This window comes from Oenanthe melanoleuca, chromosome 8 (assembly GCF_029582105.1).
Source record: "Oenanthe melanoleuca isolate GR-GAL-2019-014 chromosome 8, OMel1.0, whole genome shotgun sequence".
NCBI classification, from domain to species: domain Eukaryota; kingdom Metazoa; phylum Chordata; class Aves; order Passeriformes; family Muscicapidae; genus Oenanthe; species Oenanthe melanoleuca.
The window spans coordinates 6,470,233-6,486,953 of record NC_079342.1 but is presented as its reverse complement, the minus strand read 5'-3'; the positions used below and the strand labels follow the sequence as shown (position 1 = coordinate 6,486,953).

The following is a 16,721-nucleotide window of genomic DNA, read 5'->3' as shown; positions in this document are numbered from 1 at the left end:
TCTCTTCTCCTTGTGGATGTGAGGCATTCAGCTCAGCCCAGGCCACAGGGCACAGACAGCCCCAGAGAGAAGTAAAGAGCTTTTAAAGTGCCTTTGCTTTTCTTCATGCAGGATAATACATGTAGATAAACAAACACTCCTTACAGAGGCTGGTGTAACTCATCCATATTTTTAAACAAACAATGTGTGAAAAACAAAAGGTAAATATTGTTAAACAAGTGGATAAAAATTGAAACTTTTTTCAATTTGTTGATACCTTTTTTGTCATAATAGGATATTTTTCACATTCACTCAATTTAATGGAATGGAGCTAGCTAGGTCAGTCCAATTCTTGTACCTTTAAATTTCTCAAAACTAGGAAAATAGACTGCATTTTCAAATACAGACTTTGGAATTACCTCTTATTTCTGTCATTAAAGAAACAGAAATATCAGATCCCAACAGTATCAGACTTTCCTGGTTAACGACTAGGGTTCTCTTGGATTTCAAGTGTAGTAAACAATTATCTAATGTATATGTGCCAGCTATGGAATAGTGGTACAGCTGTCTTCTTAAGGCTTGGCTTTCCCAGGAAGTGAAGGAAATGTAGGTGTATGTAAAATCCCACTGAAGTTGCCTGGCACATTGAAAAGAAGGTTTCTGAGTTGTGGGATGTTACAAGCTTTCGTCAGGCTGCTGGGAAAAGAGCACAAACATACTCGTTAAGAGAGAGGGTAGGCAGGGATAAACAAGATGTTGAATTACACTTTGCCAAATGAAGGGCTCAGGGCAGCCAAGGCAATTCTTTTTGTTTTCCTCTCCCTAAACTAGATCTTTATTTTTGGCCTTTAATTTGTGGCTAGCAGAGCTGTAAGGACATTCAGTTATCATAGTGGCCATCATTCTCTGAAATCTGAAGTCCTTGGCTTTATTTGCTGGTCCAAGAAATATAATAGTATTGGCATTTTATCTATATTAATCTATAACATAAGACCAGATTCCTCATGGTGTAAACAAGCATGACTTCAGGAGAGCAGTGCTGGTTAAGGCTACCTGGGTGTCTGAATATAACAGGGACCATGCTACAGGAAAGTGAACAGAAGCAAAGATTTGTTATAGAAACTCATGTCACCAACATAGACTCCCCCCAGCATTCAGCAGGGAAAAAATTATAGCTAAGGTAGATTTACAGAAGCCACCACTTTTCTTTTAATGATTTGGATATTGATCATTTTTAATCTTCTTCTCAGAACAACCAGGAGATCTATTACAGCTTGAGGCAGCCATGAAAAGCGGGTCCGTTCTTTAACCTGCCCCAATTCACTTGGACATATTTTATATCTCCAGGGATTCAGCCACGAAGTCCATTAGAGCATCAGATGCAGTGAGGTCAAATCAATTGTCCATACTGCAGACAAGGTAACCATCATTTACTGTAATTCTCCCCCGTCATGGTAGAGGAGAGGAAAGGTTAAAAGCTGTATTACCATGAGGCTGTCTCATCTATCTTGCAGTATATTGGTAATACCTAAACATTGCTTAAAGAACTGAATGTACAATCTTAAATCTGGGCAAAATTGGATTTAATGGTTAGATTGCCAAATGAACAAATTTGCTAATGATTTTTTTCAGGTAGGAGCAGACAAAAAGAGCACCTTTAAAACAAAATGCAAAACCCTTTAAATATATTGTCACATCTGACGCAACACATCCAACGCTGTAATGGAGTGTTCATCTCAGGATGCCCTGAATGACTGATATTTATCCTTCCCCATATGTAGATAGATTTACCTATGAAGTAATTTGCTGTCATCCCTTTAAGCTGGAGGTGCTACGGCAGACCAAAAACAAAAGAGGAAGTAAATTCGGGATGTATATTTTGCACTGTAAATCAAGTCCTCATGTGTTTGCACTCCAGGACGGGCAGTAATAATTGACTGAAGCAATCACTGCTGTGGGAAAACAAACGTGCTGGCCGTGTCGCTGTGAAGGTCAGGCCTGATGACACAGTAAGCACCTGAACTCTCACTGACTCCGGGGAGCCGCCGTGCCCAGCGCCTCCCGAGCTCTGCTGACAGCCCAGATTTACGGGGCCGGGATGAGGATGCTTCCCACTGCCCCTCCCGCTGCTGCCTCTGCCGCTCCTTCATTTCCATTACGGGGCCCTGGCACCTCCGACTCCTGCACTCCGCGGTAGCTGCACGAAAGCCGAGAGAAAAATGCGGTTCTGTGGCAGACTGCGGGTTCCTCCTCCTTGGAGCCATTTACCGTGGCCCTGACTGATGTCACAGGGGCTGGGGACCCGTGCCCACCCTGTCCCACCCCTGAGAGCTCGAGCACCGTGCCCGGCCCCTTGAAGGAATCCTCTGTTGGAGTGGGAAGGGACAATGAAGCTCAAATTAATTCACTTATCTGTTTGCCTTTTCTAGGTTAATCTTTTCGCTTTCCCTTCTTTCCCCTTTACTCTTTTTTTAATCCTGAGATTTTATTTTTTTTTAAAGTAAGTGACTGAATGAAGGAACTATTGAAATTTTCCATATTTCAGAAATCTTTTCATGGCTGTAGAAATGAGTAAATTTATTTCTGTGTTTCAGAAGCTGACTTGCTGAGCAAACATACCCATGTATGTGGAATAGAGCTGAAGTAGTAAGAAGGTAATTAAGCACTGTTATTCTGGGATAAGTACATCAAATGTATTTCTATGGCCAACACACATTCATGATATTCTTCAAGAGAGAAAATGTGATGAATGCAGTACGAGTGTAAGAGTTAGTGTAGGTTGCAAATTATTAAATATTTTTATTAAGAAGCCTATTTTTAAGACCTTAGTAAGGTTTTAAGGCCCTGCACAGTAAATTCTAACTTTAGATAATGTGGGTATTCAGTAAATGTAAAAAGAAACTAACAAAAGTTTTGTGTGTGCTGAAGGAAAGATAAATGTGCTTTAGATTAGGTGTTACATACCATTCACTTAACTACTTTTCCTCCTCTGCTCCTTCTTTTTATGGTTTACCTTAACACAGAGTCTGTGCAGGTCCTTTTTCTCAGTCTATGTTACACTATCACCTCTGAATTCATCCCTCTGAATGTCTCTTCCCAGATCCTCTGCTAATGCTCACAAAAGTGCAGATTGGAATCATCATTCAGTAGAGGTAATGGAACTCTTTAAAAAATTAAGCACTAAATCAGGTAATGTTTTGTTCATTTTAATACAGAAACTCAGAAATAAATCACAGGGATTTAAATCTAAGAAGAAATAAATTGATCCAAGTCTGGAAAGAAATGAAAGATTGGAAAGTTGCTTTACTTTGTAATAGCTCAAAATGAAGGCTGCATGCAGCTTGCATGGTCTGTTGGGTTCCTTGTTCTGGAGCACTCTGAGATAACTCTCAGCTGAGTAGTCCCCTCTCTGCTGGCACATATTCTGCAATGCTAATTCAGAAAAAGGTCCACTGGGTTATTTAACTGAAACCAGAGTCTCAAAAAGATCAGACAAGCTTTGCTGTTCTTTGGTTTCAGTGGATATCACAGCACTGAACTTAACAGAAAGGCTTTGGATCTGGAAAAATGCTTACTGAAATCAATGAGAGAAAGAGCTTTAACTCCAGCAGTTAACACTTCATCCTGGCCCTTTTCTCAGAAGATACAAACACTGGCTCTGCAATGCCCCGTCATATTTCTCAGATCAATATGACAAACTAAGGGATGTGTATTTCCTATCTGTTCTGTTATCATCACATGTCAGATACGACTTTTGAAAAATAACTCTTTGATTTTACAAGATAAAATTTTTCCCTGTGCAGCAAACAAGTGTATTTTAAAGGAAATCTGTTTAACTAGGAAAATCGCTAAGGAATTCCTCAAGAGTTATATATAGCTCTTAGTTGACAGACTTCCTTAAAGAACTCCTTTTTCTATGTCTACAGTAATTAAATTAAAAGCTGTCTTTTGAGTATTTGATGTTGGCATGTTGCATTTAGTTTAATTTTCTCCAAATGCTAAAGAGACTGCGACAGTTAAAGGGAAGTAGTTAGGTCTTGTGAACATGAGAGAGGGTCAGAGTATCTGAATTTTCCATAAGGGAATATGGTCAAGAGAGCTTTGTGGTACTCCTGGTCACTCTGTGGGGCTGTAGGAATTGTCTGCTTATCACAGCAGCAGTCGCTGCCCTGAAGTGGAGCTGGTGGCATGACAGCTGCAGAGGTACAGAGAACATCAGTGTGGGGCTTTGGGGATCAAATTCTCCATTAAGTAACCAAAAAAGAAGGCTCTGATTACAGAAACAATGTTTTCTTATGGGAAGTAACTCCTTTGGTTAAAATGGAAATAGTTATTCATGAATAGGATCTTACATCTGTATAAAAACATTTCCTACAGTGCTACAGGCCGCCAGAGAAAACTGTACAGCCCTTTCTCCTTTCCTTCCCTTTTTTTTTAATAGGGTGAAAATTAGTAAGTGTAGATTGCCTGGCCTGGAGTTTCCTGGCATGTAAAGATAAAGCAAAACTAACTTGAAAAGCTTTGGATTTTCTCTTCACATAAGCATGCATTTTTCTGCCCTGTGATGAATCCCCTCCTGCTCTTTCCAGTTTACAATACATGATTCTCCAGTATGTCACTGTGAAGTCTCATTTGTAACAGCTTATACATAAGTATTTTCTACCTGAATCTCTCGATTTAGGTGCTCTCTGACTTTCAAACTGATGAATCACAAAGAAATCACAAAGAAAGCTGGGGTCCTCATGCTTTCATGAGGCTATTTAAACCTTCTGGGCCTGAAATTACAGAAGAAAAATTATGAACAACTCAAATTGGATATACAGTTTTAATTTCTGCAGATTTCCTCATGTTCACAACTTGTAAAAGGCCCTGATGTTTGTGTGCAGATGGAAAACAAACGGCTTAAAACAGAAACACAAAGCAAACCAAAGTACTGGTATTTGCTTTGGAATTGGATTTTGGGCTGAAATTTGTTGTAAAAGCTTTTCAAAAGCTGAGGGAAAGGTACAGCAACCAGTGAGGGAAGTTCTTGCTTTACACAGATCCATCTGCCTTGCCTTGCCTACAGATCTGTTATTAACTGCCTTAAATGATGATTATTTGTCCAAACCAGCAAAACAATGTAAAAATGTATTGAAATGAAACATTGCCCTAAAGAGCTCCTGTTTTTCTACAAGTTTATTTTTAAATAATTTGCCAGATCAATTCAAGGACAAAATTTACCAGGATTTTGAGAAATAAAAAAGCACTAGAAACATTTCCATTAATTAGAAGAAAAAAACTATAGGATATTGTCCTCAATGTCCTGATTTCCAACCCTGAGTTTAATGTTACTGCTAGCTGAGTGGAAATCTGAATGAGAAGTTGGCTTTTAGAAAAGTGAATTTAACTAATTTCTTTTCATTACTGAAGCTGAGGAAGATGCAAGCTGTGTGACAAGGAAAAAGTTATATTATTGGAACAGGAAACATTTATGTAAAAAAAAAAAAAAAAAAGGTAAAACACAGAAAAGCCCAAGGAAATGAGATGTTTTTTAAATATATTTTTTAACCATGCGATATCCCTTTCAGCACAGCATGGGATATAGCATTAATCTTATTTGTCTGCAATTTAAAAAACTACTCCCTCATAGTCAGGACTTTGCTACATTACCTCATTTTACCCACAGAAGCCAAACTGCTGATTTTTTGGAGACAGTAAGCCATAAATTCTTTTCTATGACAATTAGTTTATTACTAATCTAGACCATGTCTCCAATGAACTAATGAAGAACTTTAATATTGAAAAGCACCTCATAAATCATTTACAATAAGCCAGAAGAAATACTGAGCATTTGTAAATAAGACTTCTCTTTGCAGGATTTGTCTCTCTTTTAGTTTTTCTTCCTGAATGTTTGCTACAATTATCTTTAAATCTCCATGAAAGAAACCAAAGAAATGGGAAATCAGGTTTGCAGTAATATTAGTCATCTTATTAATGGATATCCTATAGCTTGTCCTTTTTCCACTCCCTCTTACCTTGTCCTTTCATAACTCAGCCAGACAGACTCTTAAATACCCTTTGATTGGAGCCAATGGGTCTTACAAATGTAATTTATGCAGGAGTTGATGATTTAAATGGAAAAACCCAAAAGTCTTGTGCTTTTGACAAATGTAAATCTGTCTGGGTCTCATTAAGGAAGGCTCTTGACTACACTCCTACTCTCCTCTTTTTTTTTTTTTTTTGAAAGTCATACATTTGTTTATAAGATTCAGATATTCTTTAAAAAAAAAAAACCAAACAACAAAAAACAAGAAGACCTCAAACTTTGGAATCACGGTTTTATCTGTTGGTTTTTGTCCAGCAGCCTCAGCCAAAACCTGGCCAGAGGTGACATGCAGGATGCTGTCAGCAGGGAGATGCCATGATGACCTCTCTGTCAAGAGAGAGCAACAGTGCAAACAGTGCACAACACAGGAATTCCAGGGACCAGCACGTTTATCTTAACCCTGACTCTGAGAAACTTCTGCAAATCTTAAAAAATACCACACCCCTCCCCCCTCCCTATGTATAAATCCTTGTTACTTTCTGGTACTGTATGGAAATTAAAACATGACAACTTTGCCTCAGCCATAATATCTACGAAATCCTAGGAGAATGAATGGTGAAAGCAGCCTGCCTCTATTTGTGAGCAGCTGAGGCTGGCTGATGGCAAACAGCTCGTGTTAATTTGTGGGTAAAGCCCTCCTGATGCAGGTTGACAAGTTGTTTATTAGTGGGGTTATATCTTGAGGAGAGATAAGGTTTCTCTGAACTACTCCCAGCATAAATATCTGCAGTTATTCTATGAAGGTCCTAAATGCAAACTTGTATTGGTGGCTAAGTTTCATTTTTCCAAAAGGGAGTGCCAGTGTCTCTGTGAAAGATTCTATATAAGGGACAGGCTTATTTAAATTTTTATAATTTTGTGAACTCCACCATTGTCTCTCCATTTTCTTTCAAATTTGGGATAAGGATATCTAATAATCTGGTTTTCTTTTTGCTTTATCCTGCTCTGTCTTGCAAAGATAATGCTGGTGTGCTTGAGGTGCTCCTATTGATATTTCAGATCTCTCAAGACAGAGACTGCACCAGATAGTGGTGAACATACCTGACACCTCCTCTGGAAGAAGACAGATTTTCTTTTAAGGAATTTTGCTGTTTTAATGGAGAGAAGTACTGGGAAACTTCTTGAACCTGAAGTTTCTAAAAAGATTCAAACCAGATTCTACTTGCTTCCCCTTCTTGCTGTGTTCAATGTGTTACAGCTGCATGAGAAATGTTCAAAATGAATGCCTAGTTCACTTATAACAACTTAAAACTTAGCTCACCAGTTCTGATTCACATACTTGCTAGCTTGGAAATGAAAAATGAGCAATGTCTTATTTCTAAGCCAAGTATGGAAATTAGATATGGTTTCTGCCTTGTTTCTGCTTCTAGTCTTCTTGAGTGTGTGTGGGAGAGGATGAGAACAAGACAAAGACATCTACAAAGAGAAGTGGAATATCTCCTTGAGACCAAAACAGAATTAGTTTACTCCTAGTGTTTATTTTTAAGTGGCTTAGTTGATGCCATATTTACTGCACACATATCTGAAGGCACCAGAGTGGTTGACTGTGATCAGATGTTTATGAACAAATCAGGACTTTATCTGCCCTCCAGAGGTTCCCTGCAGATATTCCTGCTGTGCCCAGCCCTTGGCCTTGCAGCACTGTGCTTGGATCCTGCCGGAATCCTTCTCCAGGGGTAACTGAGAGATGGTGAGAGAGTGGGGAACTTGAATGAACCTTGAAATTAAGCTCTGCTTCCTCTCTTTTCCTTTTTCACTGACTTGATCACATTAGCTTCTGGTTTTAAAATTATGACATATTTTAGGGCAATATTTAAAAACCCTGAAGTAAATTTTCTATATATTTCTATTTAGTACTATGTTTAAAGTTTATTTATTTATTTATCATGAACATTGTACTGACAGAAGACTTCCTCTATCTCCATCTCTTATTTGCTCTTATTTTCATCTTAAGCACCTGAATTATTGGAGGACAATACATTAATCAGACATCTCACAAGCCAGAATTCCATGTAGCTTGATAGCTTTTGGAGTAAAATTTATCTAGACTGCCTAAAAATGCTTATTGGTCTCTATGGATTTGTGCTGAATCTATTTAATACAAACTGTAATATAAAAAGCCCTTTCTGCAGTTAATTAGCCTCCAGGTTATTGCAGGCCCCAAGGCATTGTATTTGAGTTGTCATTGCTACTTGCAAAGATCAGCAGTATTTAATTCTTGTGTTGCACAAAGTAGATTCCCTATGCTTGTCTGGCTAGTGTTAATTCATTGTTTCCAGACTCTATTTTTCATTTTCTTCTTGGCTATTAAAGATGGTGCTAGAGATGAAGAACTTTGCTGAAAGCAGATGTGTTACACTGAGACAGTACCAGTTTAAATTATAGCAGAACTGAACTTGAAGGTTCCTCCAGAACTACGCTATTGTAACTGGGGGAAAGATTAGTTCCTGTTACATGATAAAAATAAAACAAATAGGGTCCCTTCAGACTCCTTTGGGATACAGTAGATCTAATCTTATTAATTATTCCTGTTTTCTAAGGAGAAAAAATCAGGTTTCCTTCACTTGATAATTCTGTTTTCTCAGAAAACATTTACACATGTTCCAATACCCAGCTAGCCCTGGCAGGAACTCTTTAGTGGTTAGAGAAGTGGCAGAAGGTTAAATCATCTGACTTTGATGTGATGTTGATTGTTTACCCTTGGTGTACAGTAATATATTAAAAAAAACAAAGCCAAGTGGGTGTATTCATTACTGGCCAAACAGGGCTGACAAGTTAAGGAATAAGTGACGCCCCTCAGCTGAGACCAAAGTGCTTCATTTTAATGGGGATTACGGTAAGGGCCAAATGAAGTTGTCTGAGGGAAAATGATGTCTCCTGAGCCTTCCTTCTGGTTTGGCCACAAGTTAATAACGCAACCAGCACTTAACAACAAAATGCAGGACTGTATTATCTCTTAGCAAATGCCAGTCATGGGAAATCCAAACAGGTCAATTACTAGCAAATCTCCAAAGCTCTCCTGAAACCTCAGAAGAGTTAGAGATGCCAAGAAAATGTCTAGATGCACAGAGACACAGGAACAGAAATAGGGCACAAACCAATTTGCAGAAATGGAACTTAACCCTTAGAGGGAAGAACCCAGCCTGCTACATATTAATTTCCACTTTGTTAAATATTTATGGTGAGACATGCATTTAATGTGATTCTGCATTTTGGAAAAAGCACAAACTGAATCTGTGCTGTTTTAGTCATTTAACCTATTTTTTTCAATCTTTCTGTATCTTGCAGGTACCCTGCAAATGTGGGTATTCTGCCACTGAAATCTTAGACATTTGGAAATGAATTGTTCTCTTGAATAATCCTAAATGAGCACACACAAAACAGCATGTAGAGACTGGTGACAGCCTATTCTTCAGCTCAATAGCATGTCTACAACTTATTAATATTAATGAAACCTGTACACAAGCATGTGGGGATAATTGACCCCATTAAATTCCATTTACTCATGAGCTACTTTGTGAGGTTTGCCCCTTAGTTATTGTAGTTTTTATCAAGGATAAAAGTTGGAACAACTTGTATACCAACAAAAGACTATTTCAAAAGTAGCTTTGTGAAAAAAAAAACACAGAAAAAAAAAGGAAAGGAAAAAATCCCAAGAAAAATGAAGTACCACAATGTTTTCATCCAAACTTTCGATAGCTAACAAAAACAACGTTATCTTTGCTTTAAACATTTCTTGGGACAGGACATCAAAATCTTTTAGGAGATGAAGGCACTGTCTGTATCTGTTTTTTTTGGGATCTCCATTTTCTTCATGTGCAGGACCTTGAATTGAGCTGGGCAAACATGAGAAGGGTGAGCAGTATTTCAAACACATACCTGGAGATCTGTATCCATTCAAGGCCAGGATGGACAGGACTCTGAGAAGCCTGATACAATTGAAGATGTCCCTTTAGGGTACTTTCCAACCCAGACCATTTTGTGATTTTATGATTTTTGTTTTTTTCTTCTAAATTCTGGGAATTTTGCTGAGTTTTCTTTCATGTTTTTTCTATTATTTTTCTGAGAAAGGGAATAAAACAAGATGGTCAATCTGGCCAAGAGTGTCTGATAACTTTCAGTTAATATTTTCTTTAGAAGAATTAGCCCATGATATGAAATGGTTTTGCAAAGTTATGTACAACTATAATCTAACACTCCCAGACACACCAAGAAAAAATACCCATGTTAGAAGTTGCATTAGTTTCGCCATAGCTACTGTTTTATAGTAGATATTATTCAAAATAATTACCCTGACAGTAATTTTATAGTTTTTTGGTAATTATCTCAAACGAACCTCTTTGAACAAATCTCATGAGATAAAATCTTGCACAACATGAGCACTCAGACAACATGTGTTGTTGTATACCTTGTACTTTATATTAACAAATTAGCATTTTTACAGTCCCAGCACACCTTCAAAATCCCCTTGTTCGGGGCTGAGGGCACTTGAGAAAAGGTCCAGAATCACATTTGGTGTCCCCAGACCTGAACTGGGTGCACACAAGATCCTGTGTCTCCACCAGCTCCAGGCTGACACACTCCTCATTGCACCAGAGCAGAATGAATAATCTCCAGACATGAGTTACTGGCACAATTAAGGCAAGAGCACAGCTGACTGACACAGTGAACAAAAGACCTTTGGCAAAGCTTCCAGTGCAAAAGCAAAGAGAGGAAATTCACTCTTGGCGCTGAGTGCTCGCAAGTACAAGCAGGATGAACTGCTGATTAACAAGCTCAGACTCTCAGACTGAATTCCAGAGGATGAACAATGGCAATAACATTCTGTTATGTCTCTCTACAGCATGCAAGCAATTTTTCATTAAGTTAGAATCCATAGGCAACTCCAGCAGTACATTTTCACAATCTAATTGATACATATGAGGTTTGGCTTGCAGCTTTCAAAAGAAATCAGAAGTACAGAGAATTCTGTACCATCCAACAAGAAAAGCAAAGCTCTGTAATTTTATAGATGTAGAAGATTTTTATGGCTCTAACACAGCTGAGTCACTCAATAAAGCAGGCAGGACACAGTTGTGCCTTGGAGGGTGCACACTGAACTGGGCTGCTGGGGTTTCCTTCTAAAAATGGAATATGCTGATCCCTCCATGGGGCTCTAGCAGGCTTGGGGGTGTGATTTCTTCTACAGCAGTCAGGTCAAACCCTCTCTGGGGGACATATTTTCCTCCACATTAATTTGATTCTTTTTATAACTTCTACCAGTTTTGATGCAGCACTTCTGGTTTACCGGTCCCTACCTAGGTCACAGGGTCACCTCTGAGCCTTTCTCACATATTTTCATCTTCTTTTTCCTTGCCTGTGGTACTGAGGTCAGTGCAAATAATTGATTACACTGAACAATTACTGGGCATTTCACATTTGAGGGAATCCCCTCTGTTCCAAGTGTAATATTTTTTTGACACTTTGATCTGACGTAGTCGTGGAGATACTTTTGGTCTCCTATAGGAACCTCACTGTCTTTCCTTACTGATTATTGATGCAAATAACATACTCAGGTTTCCTGCAATGTCTTTCTCTTCCAGAACTTCTCCTATTGCACCTCTATCATGTGTTGGCACCATCAGTTCACCAATTACCTTCTAGGCTGAGGTAAGTGAATGCAGTTATTAGGTTTGTGTGTTTAGCAAGTAACTCTTCAAAATATTATGGGCCTATTTGCAGTGGATTCTTTTCCAAATCAGGTCTCTTATCTACATTTTTTCCATAGAACAGGACTTACTCTTTGAAGGATGGCTTTTTTCTCCTGGTAACCGTGTTCTCTGCCCTTTATATTTTATATTTTTATGTTTATTTTTATGCCTTTTGATATTTTAAGATATTTAATGGTATACATTTAAACTGGACCTTTATTGTGCCTTAAGAAAGATTCAACATGGATTGTGCTAGCTGTGTTTTTTGGTTTTTTTTTTTACTTAAAGTTGCCATTTTAAGGTAAATTGCTGACAAACTTTTTTTTTTTTTTTTTTTTTTTTTTTTTTTTTTTTTTTTTTTCTTTATCCATCTGTGAGGATTTGAATTTGAAAATGACAATGTCAGGACATAATTCTTTTCCTTACACTTACAAAGTTGGCAGCTTAGCTCTGCTGAATGTATGTGACCAGTAAGAGGTACTGGTATTCAGGTATGTCAGTCAGTGTCTTACCTCAGCTCTCACTCCCCAGGGGAGCTCTTAGACCATCTCTGCAGAGCTAAATGCGTGGTACACACTGCAGTAAATGGCACACAATACTATCCTCTCCTCTGGCAGCTGTGAGAGAACCCTCCAAGGGACAGCCCATGGCCAGGGAAGGGCTGTGCACAAGTGCACCATCTCTGGCTGAAGAAGCTGCAGACAAAAATATTACCCTGAATTCCCAACTTTTCAAGTCCTGGAAGAAACAGTAATTTAGACCTTTGGTGAACCACACTGTGCCAGGAGAGGTTTTCTGAACTCCATGCTTTTATATCATACTTGATCTGCTAGTTGAGTAACACAGTGTGGCATTATCTGATTTCTCCAGTGCTTACAGCAAAATGACTTCATAATAAAAGTATTCACATTCTCCTGTACAATTTCAGATTTTGCCAGAGTGTTATGTTTCTAATCATGAAAAACATGGCTTATTTCAGATGATAAAGTAGCCATAAATAAAGAGCCCACAGGAGCAGGCTGACAAATAAACTTTTTATATGTTGGGTATGTATGGGGATGTAGTTTGTGGTGACAGCACATTGCTCAGAAAAGCAGGTCATATGCTGCTTCCTATTATACCAGTGTCAACCCAGAGAATTTCCATTGTCTATATTTCAACCAGTTCAACTAAGATAAAGATCTCTGCACAGGACTTCATAGCCTTCTTGCCACTGTATAGTATTATTAAAAAAAGAAAGTACTGTAGGGGTCAAATTACTTCCAATATTGTTTTTGATAACAAATGCACTACAAATGGTTTTATTTCATCCATTAATCATAATAAAAGCATAAAAAAGGCTGAAATAGGTTTCAGTAAGGTATCAAGCCCTTCTCTTGCAACATTTTGAAATTTAGGCATATAGTACAAGGCAATGCCTGTCACTGGAAACCAGACACTTCAGGGTAGGCATTTTAGGTTGCATAATGATAAGGATCAAGTCCTCTGTCTTAGACTACTTGTAGCAAAAAGAAACAAAGATGAAATAATTGAAAGGACAATAGAGAGAATGGTTCAGAGAGACAAGTGAAGATGCATTCAAAAAGCATCATGCCCCATGCATGTATCCAAGAACATTATTATCTCTCTATGAATCAGTATCTCTCTATGAGAATCAGTATCTCTCTATGAATCCATCTCTATGAATCCTCTTTTCCATTTTCAGCTTCTGTAGATGTTGAATTTGAATTTTGGTATTGTTAATACCATTTCAAGGTGATCTCAGCCTCTTATGGGTAAGCTGATATGGTTACCCACTACTGTTGGCCTTGCACTATCCCAAATCCCAAAACAACCCCAGCACAGAACCCCACCTTTCTCTGTAATTCAGCTGTTTCTCACTTAACTCCTCCTTAACCACCTGGGAATTCCTCACAGCACCATGTGTACATTTGTCAGCTTCTTACCCTGTGATCTGTCACATCCAGCAATTTCTGATGCCATATTCAGGAGTTTCTCAGGCCATGCTGGAGGTATGTCCCATCCCCTAGCACTCAGCAGCACAGCCACAGCCTGGGAGAGAAATGTGTGCATTCTGCTAGGACTAAACCAGAGTCACCATAGTATGCAAAATGTGAAAATAGCACTTTCTGGATTGATGATACCCCTTTTCCATGCTGCTTAGTTCCTGATCACCTACGGAATGACTTCCTGGAAGAAGAGGATGCACAATCTTCTCCCAGACAAAGGCAGACCTTGAGTTAAATAAGAGCTTGAAAGTGAAATAAAGGTGCTTGTGACATCCTAAGGGGATGCCACTGCAAGATGCTGCTCCAGTGAATGATGGGTTCAGAGCTGCCAAAATAAAACTTTAGAGTTGAGAAATGAATAGGAGGAATGCCTTTAAATGAGGTAGAATGGAAAACTAAATAAAACCATGATGATCATCAGAAGTGTACATAAGATTACTTATATTAGATTTGGATTGGTCCTCAGAGGAAAATAAAAACATCTTGGTGTAAAAAAGATCAGCCACAATAGCAAAGTGGGTAGTCCTGGAAGTGCATGAGCCTTTTTATGTGCAATTTTGGAAAACCAAACTATCCATATATGATTTGTTCCATTTTTGTTATAGAAGGTTTTATGCCATTTTTATGATTTTAGGATTAATAAACATTATCCAAGTCAAGCATAAAATGAGCAGCACCTCATTCAGCACATTCACTGGAATTTCCAGTGTATTTATCATTTTCCTCTGAAAGCATGGATATAGCAATGATTAGAAAACAATATGGCAGGAAACTCTTGATGTTAAACATTTGAGTTATGTATTATAGATTGTCTCAAATTCTCAGACTTTTCAAATTTAAATCTTTTCAAAGTTTTTCTGAAGCTTTTGGCACATTTTCTTCTAAGCATGTACAAGAAAGACAGAAGATTCATGGAGGACTCTGGCCTTCTGTTATTCTGTTTAAACACTGATGCTTAAGGTTTAAATTTACAGAGCACAAATCATTCTACATCAAAACTAAGGTGTTGCATGTTTATTTACAGACCAAGCTCCAGTAGTAATGTGTATTTGTCATGGAAACTGATTTGAGTTTAATTCTAGTCTCTCTTTTGCACCAGGAAAACGTGAGTTTCATTTTACTTGTCTCTGTTTTCAATTATAATTTGACAAAAGAAATAACCACATTACCTATTTGATTTGCCAGAAGTTTATCCCAGCACCACCTGTTGAGCCCTCGGCACTTCAATTCTGACATATAGCAGAGAACAAAATTATGCAGTTGGCATTCTAACCAGCAAGGATGCCAACAAAAGCATAATATGGCCTTTGTACTCAAAGCACAACAAAATATATATTAAGCTACCAACTGCAAAGGTTTAAGCAAGCCACATTTAATTATACATGAACATATCTTTCCAACAAATAGCTCAGTAGAAAAAATGCTATGGAAGTTAGAAAGAACCCTTTTGCTTTGCTTTGGTAAATATTGCAAGCTTAAAACAAATGAAGTTTCACAATACCATATAGATTTACATCAGAGATGGCAAGAGGACAGCCAGCTGGTTTATTCAAATAATGTATTCAACACTATCATTTTCCCAGCTTAAACAAAATGCCCCATGTTCACTTCTGGCAGAAGATCTGAACTGGTGCAGCCCTGGTACCCCATGAGGGTGGAAGAAGAGGCTCCCAGCACTTGTCTGGATCCAGACCTCTCTTCTGCAAGTAACTGGGACCAAAATAGAAGGGATCAACTCTGTCTTTGATGCATGTTTCTGAAAGCACTACTTTGCCACAAAAATACCCACAAGTGCTTCCTTGGCTCTCCTGGCCTGATCTCTGCACAGAAGAGGGATGGAAGCTGAAGGAGGTAGGACAGGCCAGGAGGGATGAGGCAAAAGCTCTGCTCCCCAGTTCTGCAGAGGTCTGCACTGGGGCTGTGAACTCACAGGGGATTTGGACACTGGAAAGGGCTACCAGTGGTTCTGCAGGGATCTTAGAGCTTCCAGAATTTGTTAAAAGACATGAGTCAAATCACTGCACAATTTTTAAGGGACCATTTCAAAATACTGGTGATTGTGACAATTCTCAGATTTTTATCACCTCCCCAATAAGATTACAAGAGATTTAAGTGGTAAAAAAAACCCAAGTAATTTTGTAAACAAGGGAATGAAACAGCTGTAAATCACAAAGTAACGGGAAGATTTTACTTACTGTGTTAATTTTGAATCCTGAGGTACTTAAGTAATCCCTTCCAGAGTGGCTCCTGCAAGCCTAAATGGAAGAGGAACCTCCTGACACCTGTTAGATCCCCAGGATACAAAGTGCTTTTATCTGATTCCTTATAGGTATTATATGCAACCCAGAAAGTTTAGTGAGAACATCCTCTGATAGAAAGTGGAAAAGCTCCTATTGTGTTCAGAAAAGTGGAGAAAGTTTTGAATGTGAATTGCTTTCTTACCAATGCATTGCAGTAATGAGTTCTCAGCAAAACTTGCAAAATCTTCACCTTTGGAGGGTTCAACTGGACTGGACATAGCATGAGCAACCTGAAGTAATGAGACCTGTGCTGAGAAGGGGATTGGATGACCTACAGAAGTTTCTTTCAGCCTAAATTATCTATGATTTGAAAACTGACCTAAAGGAATCAAAAAGGTTTCCCTTACTGTTATTAAAGTTTAAATAAATACAATTTTTGTCTTATTTTTTAAAAGATTGAAATTACATATTTACTATTTATAATAGCTTCTAAAACATATATTTTGTGATTGGCTATGTAAATGTACTTTGATTATTTAATTATTTTTACTTCAGGAATTGATTAAATAGAAGCAGATATGTAAATGGTCATGTAAGTATACTGGGTGCCTATGGTGTCATTCTAATCAGTTAATGAAAGTGCTTGCCTAAAACTCTAAAATGCTGGCTTGAAACTTACCCCAATATCCTTCGTTTTTCTGTGCTGAAAATGTAA

The 16,721-nt window shown here is 38.2% G+C and overlaps 1 long non-coding RNA gene across 1 annotated transcript; it reads left to right on the top strand.

Moving 5' to 3' along the window:
* Positions 1-1,324: 1,324 nt before the first annotated feature.
* Positions 1,325-11,965, top strand: LOC130256294 (uncharacterized). Its single transcript, XR_008841090.1, has 4 exons — positions 1,325-1,398; positions 1,898-1,988; positions 2,574-2,633; positions 11,650-11,965. It is a non-coding gene; the product is annotated as an uncharacterized LOC130256294 (long non-coding RNA).
* The last annotated feature ends 4,756 nt before the right edge of the window (positions 11,966-16,721 follow it).